This window comes from Dreissena polymorpha, chromosome 14, assembly GCF_020536995.1.
Source record: "Dreissena polymorpha isolate Duluth1 chromosome 14, UMN_Dpol_1.0, whole genome shotgun sequence".
Lineage (NCBI taxonomy): Eukaryota > Metazoa > Mollusca > Bivalvia > Myida > Dreissenidae > Dreissena > Dreissena polymorpha.
In genome coordinates, this window is record NC_068368.1 from 10676220 (window position 1) to 10689139 (window position 12920).

At 32.5% G+C, this 12920-nt stretch overlaps 1 protein-coding gene and 1 long non-coding RNA gene across 2 annotated transcripts in view; both read left to right on the forward strand.

The window, feature by feature from the left end:
• The window catches only part of LOC127857708 (uncharacterized), a 91385-nt gene that overhangs the window by 22736 nt on the left and 55729 nt on the right, over positions 1-12920 (forward strand). The gene's annotated exons all lie outside the window — the stretch shown is intronic.
• LOC127857720 (uncharacterized) lies at positions 12369-12757 on the forward strand. Its single transcript, XR_008038579.1, has 2 exons — positions 12369-12506; positions 12651-12757. It is a non-coding gene; the product is annotated as an uncharacterized LOC127857720 (long non-coding RNA).

Consider the following 12920-nt stretch of genomic DNA (forward strand, 5'->3'; position numbering starts at 1 on the left):
TCTAATATAGCAATTATATGCACATTTTGACGATTTAAAAACCTGAAAATAATAATGCATTGCAGCGCGAAACGATTGATTTATTTGGAGAGTTCTGTTGTTATCGTTTAATTTTGTGAAACTACGAAGATTGCTTATATAAAGTATAACATACTTCTCTGCTACATACTTGGCAGGATGGCCTCAGCGGTCTAATTGGTTTTTACTCCAGGACTCCGGGTCACTGGTTTGAGCCCTGCTGCAGGCTACTTTTTTTCCTTTTTTAAATTTTATTCTTGATATTTTACTGGAGCATTTTAGATCCAATGTTTACGTTTATTAATATAAAGCATTTAATGACAAACTTGAAAACATGCCAAAATCTGTGAAAAGGCCCCTTTAAAGGGAAATTGACAATATTTAAAAATGTTTAGTTTAAATCTATTTACTTTAGCTCGACTGCATAGAAACCCTAATTCTTATTGAAACGCTCTTGAGTCTGTTTCCAGGGTAGAACCAGTACTTGGGTGAAAGCCACAGAGATCTTAAGAATATACTCCCACAATAAGCTTCAAACCTGCAACTTTCGGGACCCGTTTAAGTGTTTGTCATAGATTATATGAAACTAATTGTACATTATGTGTACAGGAATTGAAACACTTTTTGTGACTAAGACCAAGAAGAAAAGAAATATTTTAGATACATTGTTTCACAATGCAAATGTGCAGTCAGCAAAGGCCAATGAGGGACAACACTTTCTGCCTAGACTTGAGTTTTCTTTACAAAAGACTTCCTTCAAATGAAAAATTCATAAAAGGGGAAAGTTTCGGACCAAACTTTACACACATGCATTAAATCCTGTATTCCAGGAGCATGGCTTGTACCTTCAAAAAGGAATGCATTTATTTGCAAAACAAGGCAGTATAATTTTTCCGATTCAGCATCTTTAACAGGGTGCAAAATCAATGGGGTTTTCAGGGATTTACACACTGGCTGAACAGAATGTAAACACACTGTTAAGAACTTTTTTTTTCAAATATCTCAAGTTATTGAAAAACATTTGCAAAAATCTTTATAGCATGAGAGACAGTTTTTAATGCAGTTTTTGCCAATATCTTAAGATATAAGAATAAATCCTTGAATACATCTGAAATCTGTGACAAAATTGTTCACTTAGCGTGAAGCATAATCATGCAGTATACATGGAATTTTTTACAAGAACACAGGCTTATAAAATAAAGTTATTCAGATGTATTCCACATTGCCATAAGCAGCATGAACAATATTTATTTTATGCACTATTTGAAATATTGTTTTTAAAAGTTGTTTGGAAAAAAGCAGCACTTACTGGTGTGTTAATATCCATTGACCTTTAATTGGGAACCCAACATGTCATATGATCTTTCACCCTGTTTCACAATCCAAAATCAAGATGTGTATTATTAAATATTCTAATGGCTAGTGAATTAAATTATTTGTTACAAACAAATGAAATTTTTTATTCTGACTTTTTTTGTTTTATGTTATCCTTAAATCCAGTGCTGCAGTTTTGCAAGTGTTTTTTTTTAATTAATCAGCGAATAAATATTTATTATTATTTATTTTATTGGTGGGACATTATATAATTTCTGTTTATTTCCTGTTTGACCAATCCAAAAATTCAACACAAACATATAAGAAAATGACTATTGAAAATTCCTCACTTATTTTACAAAAATAAGAAATCCACATATTGACATCTTCACAAAAAAGTCATTTTTTATACCATGAAATTTCATGCTGATGTAAATACATGATTTTAAAATATTTCTTTTCATAGATGTGTGACAATTGTGCTCTCTGTACAAGTCATAGACAAGTGGCTAAGTCAAGTGTCTTGATGATTCAGTAAAACAATGTTATAATAAAATAGGAAGTATACGGGTTGTTATAAATGTGTACACAGAAAAAGGATGATGGGGATGTTCTGATTTGTGTGCAAATTGTTTTGTGATAACCATTAACTGGACAATAATATTTTGCGCTTGTGGATTCTTTATGTTGGATTTTAATTGGTCCTTTTCTTTTTTCAAGACAAAAAATACTTTCAATTACCTATAATTGAACTTCGGAAAAATGTATAAACTCTTTGAAGACTTTAATCCACTACAAAAAACAGAATTTTGATCAGAATCAATAATGAACTACATTTACAAATATATACAATTATATTTAATTGCTAAATAAAACGTTCATGATCAATTATAAACATATTTAATTTTACAATTTTGTAATGAACTGACTAGACAATACATTATCTAGTATTTTAAGTATTGAATTCAAAACCATACTCTACTGATAAATCATATTCCATTAATTGAATATAAAAACTAACTAAAAATATACTTTATATATTCCATGATCTGATTATAAATGCAATATCTACATATATCATTAGTTGATTATCAAATAATAATCTTGATAATTCATTAACTGACTTTTGATGCATGGTAAAAAAAGTGGAATGAGCTGTTTATCAATGCATGCTCTAGATGTCACCTGAACTGACAATAAATTCACACTCAAGATATTTCATGAACTGACTATCAATACATGTTGTTGATATTACATGAACTGACTATCAATGCATGCTGTAAATATTACATGAACTTAACATCAATACATTCTGTAGATATTTCATGAACTGACTATCATGCATGCTGTCAATATTTCATGAACTGACAGTCAATGCATGCTGTCGATATTTCATGAACTGGCTGTCAATGCTACTGTAGATATTTCATGTACTGACTATCAATGCATGATGTAGATATTTCATGAACTGACTTATCAATGCAAGCTGTAGATATATCATTAACTGACTATCAATACATGCTGTAGATTTTTCATGAACTGACTGTCAATGCATGTTGTTGATATTACATGGACTGACTATCAATGCATGCTGTAGATATTACATGAAATGACTATCAATGCATGTTGTAGATATTTGTATGAACTGACTGTCAATGCATGTTGTAGATATAACCTGGAATGACTATCAATACATGCTGTAGATATTACATGAACTGACTATCAATACATGCTTGAGATATTACATGAACTGACTATCAATACATGCTTAAGATATGACATGAACTGACTATCAATGCATGCTGTAGATATTTCATGAACTGACTGTCAATACAAGCTCTAGATACTTCATGAACTGAGACTATCAATTCATGCTGTAAATATTACATGAACTGACTATCATTGCATGATGTAAATATTTCATGAACTGACTGTAAAAACAAGCTCTAGATATTTCATGAACTGACTATCAATTCTTGCTGAATATATTACATGAACTGACTATCATTGCATGCTGTAGATATTTCACGAACTGACTGTCATTGCATGCTGTAGATACAAGACTGACTATCAATACATGCTGTAGATATTACATGAACTGACTATCAATGCATGCTGTAGATATTTGTATGAACTGACTGTCAATGCATGCTGAAGTTACACAACTGACTATCAATGCATGTTGTAGATATTACATGAACTGACTGTCAATGCATGCTGTAGATATTTCATGAACTGATTACATGCTGTAGATATTACATGAACTGAATTTCAATACATGATGTAGATATTACATGAACTGACTATCAATACATGCTTTAGATATTACATGAACTGACTATCAATGCATGATGTAGATATTTCATGAACTGACTGTCAATACAAGCGCTAGATATTTCATGAACTGACTATCAATGCATGCTGTAGATATTACATGAACTGACTATCAATGCATGCTGTAGATATTACATCAACTGACTATCAATAAATGCTGTATATATTTCATGAACTGACTGTCAATGCATGCTGAAGATACACAACTGACTATCAATGCATGTTGTAGATATTACATGAACTGACTATCAATACATGCTGTAGATATTACATGAACTAACTATCAATACATGCCTAAGATATTACATGAACAGACTATCAATGCATGATGTAGATATTTCATGAACTGACTGTCAATACAAGCTCTAGATATTACATGAACTGACTATCAACGAATGCTGTATATATTTTATGAACTGTCAGACTATCAAAACATGCTGTAGATATTTCATAAACTGACTATCAATGCATGCTCAACATATTTTATTAACTATCAACCTATACTATATTTTTAATGCATTTAGCATCATTCCAGGCTCTTGATATTACATGAAATATATATATAACTAGCAATGCTTGCTCTATATATTTTATGAATTCACAACAATCAAGGCTCTAGATATTGCATGAACTAACTAGCAATTCCTGCTTTAGCTAATTAATGACATGGCTTTCAATGCATAGTTAGAAATACTAAGATATTTCATGAACTGACTATCAATCAAGGCTCTAGATATATCACTAACTCACAATCAATGCATGTTTTATATATTTAAGAATTGACAACAATCCAGGCTCTATATATTTCATGAAATTCTTCATGTATAATCTCGATGTTCATGAACATACTACAAAAGTCTCATCTTGATATAACAATAGCCTCTATTTCATGAACAAACGATGAAAGTCTTATCTAGATACTTAGAGAAAGCATGTATATTTTATAAACTGAAGACAAGAGGCTTATCTAGAATGATGTAGCTGTTATATAAAAGAAAACAACATGAAATAGATAATTATACATGAACATGATACATGGCAAATACTTAAGTGCCAGCAGCATGTGAAAGTGTTAATGTTCATTGTGTACGCCTTTCCTTAACAATCAAGAGGAACTGATTCCACTACATTTCGTTTTTAAAGTTCTATTATACAACATGTACAAGGAAGAAATTGCAAAATAAGGAAGAACAGATACCATGTTCAGAGTCTTCCGTCAGTCAAAGAAGTAAGTCAGTGAATATCCTGGGGAAATGGAGTCAAGCCCTTTCCAGGGGAGCAGGCAGTGGGGGTATTCTAATCTTATCAGGGGAAATTTTAAAACATTTACAAAAAAGACAATGAATATCTATTTGTTTAATTAAATGTTTAAGTTAATGAACCTTGATGATTTATCCTATTTTACATCAACAGTGATGCGTCTGTCAAAGGTCATGTGATCATTTTTACTATGTGTAAAAAAAATGCAACTGAGACCAAAGTCATGATTTTCAAAAGGCTTTTTTATAATGATCATGAATTTAAAATTATTACAGGGCATTTTTCTCAAATTTTTGCATTTTGGAAAACTGTCAACAAATATTTTTACAAACAAAGCTATAATGTTTTGATAATTCGTGACCTGAATAACATCAGTAATTGAAGTTAAAGTAAGTGCGATACAATTATGCTGCACATATTGGCTTTAAAAATTATCACAAAACATAAATGTTAGTATTACAGATATATTTTCCAAATTTTCAAGGAAAAGCGTTACAAATGCTTTATTATTTCACCAATTTTGAATGATGATTATCAATTAATGAACATTATTTTTAACATTTCTTTATTCAGGAGTGTAATTTTAACTATTAAAACAAAATGTATACTGAAATTACTCTATGTTTTCAGACTATTAAAAATAATTATTTTTGTTCGTGTCTGAAAACTTAGATACAAAAAATATTTACAAAAAACAGGTGAAAATAGCGTCAATTGTATCAACGACTACCGGTAATATCACGCACTTGTAAAAGACCATGCCGTATAGTATAAATTACAGTTATATATGTTTGCACTGCATTTTAAATAATTTTAAATTCTTAATTTATTTGACAGAAAGTTACTACAAGGTTGTACTTTGAACAACGAGTTCAAATATGAGCATGTGATGTACCGATACTCGCAAGTATGAACCTGTAATTAACGCAATAAAAAAAAAATATGAATTCTTTGTTTGTTCATTTCTCAAAGTTGTTGTCTAACACCATTGTTCATAAAACTTGCAATAGGGTGCATCACACTTTGAAGCGTTTAGTATTTGTCACAGTTATTTTACTGAGAAGGGGTAGTATCATAATTGCGATAGATAATTGAACTGTTAATTGGCACTGCCCCTGGTAATTGTCATAACGCTTATGCTATCGGGCAAAACCATTGGTTAATACCGGTTTTCAAGGTTATTTACCCTATAACACAAATATAATGGTCCGTTGCCCTCAGGCATGACCGTGCCATGTTTTATGAAGTTAATCTGGTTGTAAAACCCCATGATCGAAGTGTCATTAGATATCGAAAAGAGGACTGAAATTTGGTAAAATAGCGCTGTAAAATATACTGTCAGAAAACTAGTAGAGACAATAAATATGGACAAAAACTTGTGTGTCCGAAAATTAAGAGTCGCGAAAAATATTTATTTTTGCTAAAAAAAGGGGAGTCCAAAAACTTAAGTGTCCAAAAACATAGAGTAATTACGGTAGCTTCTTTTTTTATTTTACAAATTGTTATATTATCATACTGCAAACATGCCTCTTTAAGTTTTAAATAAAAAATATGGCAGTAAAATTTAATGCTCTACACCTTCATCACAGGCTAATGTTAGAGGTTTTATGTGAACCCTTAGACACTGTTGAAATATGATACCTGTGATAAAAAGGCTGTCAATACCTCATTTGTACTTAATCAAGTGAGTATGAGCCTTTTTATCTCACTGTAAGGTATGGCACTCAATGATTATTTAAATGGGGTTAAAGGGATCTTTTCACGTTTTGTTAAATCGACAAAATTACAAAAATTGTTTCAGATTTGCAAATTTTCGTTGTAGTTACGATATTTGTTAGGAAAAGGTAATACTGAACATTAACCATGCTCTATAATATCCATTATATGCATCTTTTGACAATTTAAAAACCTGAACATTATAAAGAGTTTAAACGAGAAATGATTGAATAATTTGGAGAGTTCTGTTTTTCTCGTTATATTTTTGACACGGTGACGATTGCTTATATAAAGTATAAAATACATGAGCACGGATGGCCGAGTGGTCTACGGGTTAGACTTTTACTCCAGGGGTCAGTGGTTTGATCCCAGTTGAGGGTTACTTTTTTGTCTTTCTTTAATTTTATTCTTGTTTTTTACTTGAGATTTAAGTTCCAACGTTTACATTTATCAATATAAAGCATTTAATTACAAACTTTAATACATGACAAAATCTGTGGAAAGGTCCCTTTAAATGACTCAGTGTGAATGAGCGTCTTCCCCAATTAGTCTGTCTTATAAGTATTTGAAGTATCAATGGTATAAGTCTTCCCCAATTAGTCTGTCTTATAAGTATTTGAAGTATCAATGGTATGCGTCTTCCCCAATTAGTCTGTCTTATAAGTATTTGAAGTATCAATGGTATGCGTCTTCCCCAATTAGTCTGTCTTATAAGTATTTGAAGTATCAATGGTATGCGTCTTCCCCAATTAGTCTGTCTTATAAGTATTTGAAGTATCAATGGTATAAGTAGTCTTTGTATAATAAGTACAATCCAACCTGAGAACAGTGGTCAGTGAAGGGAAATGGAATAAGTGGTCAGTTGGTAATGTTGCTAGGTAACGTTATCCCTGCGGGTCATTTACACACAGTGTAATGTAAACAAAGTTTATTGCCTAATATATAAAAGTTTAATATTATTTATTATTTTATCCCTGCGGGTCATTTACACACAGTGTAATGTAAACAAAGTTTATTGCCTATATATAAAAGTTTAATATTATTTATTTTTATTCGCTTGTCTGTCTGTCATTGTAATTGTGTGTGTCTGTCTGTCCCAAAAGTTTAACCTTGGTCATAACTTTTACAATATTGAAGAAGATAGCAACTTGATATTTGGCATGCATGTATATCTCATCGAGCTGCACATTTTGAGTGGTAAAAGGTCAAGTTCGAGGTCATCCTTTAAGATCAAAGGTCATTTTTTTCTAAAATAGCTGCTGTGCGGCTTTAAAGCGCAGTAAGGGGCATTGTGTTTCATAAACACAGCTCTTTTTTAAAGTTGCAATTTAGTGACTGAATGACCATAATAGATGACCACTAATCCTTTAATTGCCTGCTCTTAACAACACTCGGTAGCTAAGCATTGTTGTTGACATCTTATACCTAATGCTCCACACCCTATCATTTGTTTTCTCGAAGTGGGCTGCATTAATTCATCATAACATAAGCAGTTACGGCAATCAGTTTTTTTGTTTTTTTTTAGCTGCAAAATAGACGCACAAATGTTAAATGCAAGATGTTATGTCGTAAGAGGTAAATTGACAAGAGGTACAATCAGAAAATATAAATCAGGCAAATTATACTTCACCCTTTCCCACTCAGAAGCAAAGTGAAAATGGCTATTTGCAAACAGCATAAAACCAGAACAGTCTGTTCAAGTTTTATGTTGTTTGCTACTCATCATTATCTAAGGTTTGGACATGAAGCCTTTCAAACTTGAAAATATTATGAAAGGACTTAAATTTAGTTTGATTTTCTAAAGGACTTCAAATGCGTCAACGTGCGTTTCTGAGTGGAAAAGGGTTTAAACGGATGCAGAAAGGTTGCTTGCAAATGTTCTTGAATTCAATTTCCTCGTGTTAACGGTAATCTATTTCTTGAAAAAAATTCTAGGAAGAATTAATCGAGTTTTAAAACAACTTCAGGACCCTATCATGAATTTCAAGGATGCAGCATCTGATTTTGAAGCATTGTAAATACAAATAATACCTTTCCCACTCAGAAGCAAAGTGAAAATGGCTATGTGCAAACAGCATAAAACCAGAACAGCCTGCAAGTAACTCGCAGTCTATTCAGGTTTTATGCTGTTTGCTGCTCATCAGTATCTTAGGGTTGAAAATGAAACCTTTAAAACTTGAATCTGGTTAGAAAGGTCTTTAATTAAATGTTCATTTCTAAGGGACTACAAATGTGTCAAAATACGTTTTTTTGTGGTAAAGAGTTATCTCAACACAGGATGGTTTGTGCCACTTTACAGTATAAAGGGCACTTTACAGTATAAAGATAAGTTGTGAAGAATGGGGGATTGAACTTCAAAGACGAACCAGGAGAAGGAAACGGATGCCTGGAGAATTGGCAGAAGAGGGGGTTTTGTGCATAATTAAGAGTGTTTTGGATAAATTTCAACAGGAAATACCAACTAGATTCATAATCTCCTCAATGACTTAAACTAAACATTTGGATTTTTACTTATGTTCACAATCTTGTTAAAAGGGATGATTTGAATACGCTTCGCAAAAATTGTTTCGATTTAGCAAATTGTATGACACTGATGAAGAATGTAAAGAACTTTTCAATGAGATTCAGGACTGTAAAATGTTACTACAAGAGGTGATGCCTTACCATTGACACCTTTGGAACTTATTTCTTTAATTGTGTTTTATGGTGATGATGTCTTTACCAATTTTGCGCTTTTCTCTGCAAATTCTTTTTTAACAATTGCAGAATCGAGAGCAAGTTGCGAGCGTTCCTTCAGCAAGCTGAGGCTCATCCTCTCATATCTAAGAGCATTGATTGGACAAGATCGTTGCTTTGATCTTGTACTTCTCAGTATTGAGAAGAAACAGTTGAAAAATAGACCCTGATGCTATGATCATTGACACATTGGTTTGCATGAAGACGAGAAAAATCAATTTAGTATGATGTTTTTTTGGAATTTTCAACAAGATTCAGGACTGTAAAATGTTACTTAAGTAATAAGTAATAGAAGCATCAGCATAAGCATATCACTCTAATAGTACTTTTTTCATAACCCCCAAATGAAATTTTGTGACAATATTCCATTATACTTTGAATTGTCAATAAACAAACAACTGAAGATTGCATTCACTCAATATTATCAGTACACTGGCATTTCATGCAGTTTTGGACCTTATAAACACAGTCATCCCCTATCAGTTGTTCATACCAGATAGAAGGTATAACCCATGAGCTAAAATTCACATAATTTTTATTTTCATAAACCCTGTCCCACTTAAAGGCCCTATAAAGGTGACAAATCCAATTATTATGCATATAAACTTGCCTAATTTTTACCGGATTTCAGTTACCCTTGCATCAAAATGCTAATAACACAGCTGAGGTGCAACGTTGTCAAGTAGTATTGAAAATAAACCCGTTTCATAATTGGAAGAAATGTTAACAACTTTGCAACTAACGTGATGTGTAGCCCCAAAGCGGTGACGTATGCTAAAAATAGCCAAAAGAACATTCTTTTTAATTCTATTTAAAACAACTTTTTACAAGCAAAAAGTAACTAATTAGATAACTACAAACGTTTTGACCATTATTAGAAGAGACATACTTTGTGAGTAATACCGGAAAACATTGAAAATCAACGAACAATTTTTGGTGACCTGAGTCACCCTCACTTTCACTTTCCCGAGTAAACAGCGATGTAAATAAACTGATTGTTTGTAAACACGATTTACTTGGAGGACACTGTATTTTGAGCTCAAAACAAGTTGTATTGTACATTTAGTTTTTTGATAACCTTTATATATAAAATACTGAAAAAATATATAAAAATCGGTAAATAATTACGGATCTTCACCTTTATAGAACCTTTAAACAAATCGGGGTGTCCTTTCCATGAAATTATTTGATGTAGTGCTGGCTTTTTTGAAAAATTATTTATTATATCCATTTTGCTTTCGTACTGATCAAACATGTACACTGGTTACAATTTGCTTCACTCAGGTATAGATTAGACAAAGGATTGGTATTAAATGTTTCATGTTCGGCTGGTATTTCATGGTATTTACACAGACTTGGGCTTGTACTTCTACTTGACAGGTGATAGACTGGATATTGGCAGAAATCTAATTTCAAAGTGAGGTTACTAACAAGTTTAAAAATGAAAGTGTCAAAACTGTTTTTAGCTGTGCGGAACAAGTTAGCTGGGTAAGAGATTGTTTAAAGTTGAAGTGACATTTGTAGAAATATATCAAATTCATGTTATAGGTATTCATTAAGTGTTTAACTCTTTACCACTTAGATATGTATTTTGACACATGTGTAGTCCTATAGAAAGTTGAATTTATTTTAACACCTTTTTACTAAATTCATTTTAGTTTTAAAGGCTTCAGTTCCAACCCTTAGATACTGATGAGCAGCAAACAGCATAAAAATCTATTCTGGTTTAATGCTGTTTGCACATAGCAATTATTCACTTAAAGCTTCTATGGGGGAAAGGGTTAAATATTGTGTAAACAAGGATTTTGTTTTGCTTTTAAATGAAGAATAAATTACTTATTCCAATCACACTTGTGTTAACAGCTAGTATTTGACATTATGAGTATTCAGACACTTTTATATGGTTTAAGGTCTCTTTGTGGTGCACTAATTGTTTACTTTTATCTTACATCTATTAATTTAAAGGTGCTTTTTCACAATCTGGGAAAACTAGGATTTTCTTTTTTTTTGTCCTACCGATTCAAAAAAGAAAGATGTTGTTATGTTTAAACAATCTGAATAACTCTCCTTACTACAAAATTTTTTTCACAATTATTGGTTCATTTATGGATTATTGATCATCATTCGAAATAAGTATAATAAGTGTTTATTACACGCTTTTCCTCGATAAGTTGGAAAATTTGTTTATTACCAATGTAGCCTTCTTAATTTGACACGACTAATTAACAATTAATTTAAACAACAAAGGCAATTACTCTTAAACAAGGGCAAGAACTCTGTAAGTCTTGGAGAGAGAGTTATGTGTTGTTGTTTTTTTACACTGCACTTTCCCATTACAATTGAGGACATTTTCCACATAATAAAAGATGAGGATTCTGAAGATCTGTCAATTTTGTTACTATTTTCAGCATTTTGTTTGCTGATAGAAAAGTATAACTGCTCTTTTCGAAAGGATTGCTAAAGTTTGTTGGAGCAAACGAAAAATAAAGATAGATTAAAAATATTTGCTTGTTTCTGTAAATAAATACATTAATCTAAATTTGTACCTTTTAGGATTTTTTTAAAAGATTGTATTTCTTTTTTAGTCAAACTCAAAGCTCACAGTTTTTTTAACAAGCAAGCTACAATGCAATTTTATTATGCCCCCCTTCGAAGAAGAGGGGGTATATTGCTTTGCTCATGTCGGTCGGTTGGTCGGTCGGTCGGTCGGTCGGTAGGTCGGTTGGTCCGTCCACCAGGTGGTTGTCGTATGATAACTCAAGAACGCATACGCCTAGGATCATGAAACTTCATAGGTAGATTGATCATGACTCGCAGATGACCCCTATTGATTTTGAGGTCACTAGGTCAAAGGTCAAGGTCACGGTGACCCGAAATAGTAAAATGGTTTTCGGATGATAAATCAAGAACGCATATGCTTAGGATCATGAAACTTCATGGGTAGATTGATCATGACTCGCAGATGACCCCTATTGATTTTGAGGTCACTAGGTCAAAGGTCAAGGTCACGGTGACCCGAAATAGTAAAATGGTTTCCGGATGATAATTCAAGAACGCATACGCCTAGGATCATGAAACTTCATGGGTAGATTGATCATGACTCGCAGATGACCCCTATCAATTTTGAGGTCACTAGATCAAAGGTCAAGGTCACGGTGACCCGAAATAGTAAAATGGTTTCCGATGATAACTCAAGAACGCATACGCCTAGGATCATGAAACTTCATGGGTAGATTGATCATGACTCCCAGATGACCCCTATCAATTTTGAGGTCACTAGGTCAAAGGTCAAGGTCACGGTGACCCGAAATAGTAAAATGGTTTCCGGATGATAACTCAAGAACGCATACGCCTAGGATCATGAAACTTCATAGGTAGATTGATCATGACTTGCAGATGACCCCTATTGTTTTTGAGGTCACTAGGTCAAAGGTAAAGGTCACGGTGACCTGAAATAGTAAAATGGTTTTCGGATGATAACTCAAGAACGCTTTTGCCTAGGATCATGAAACTTCATAGGTTGATTGATCATGACTCGCAGA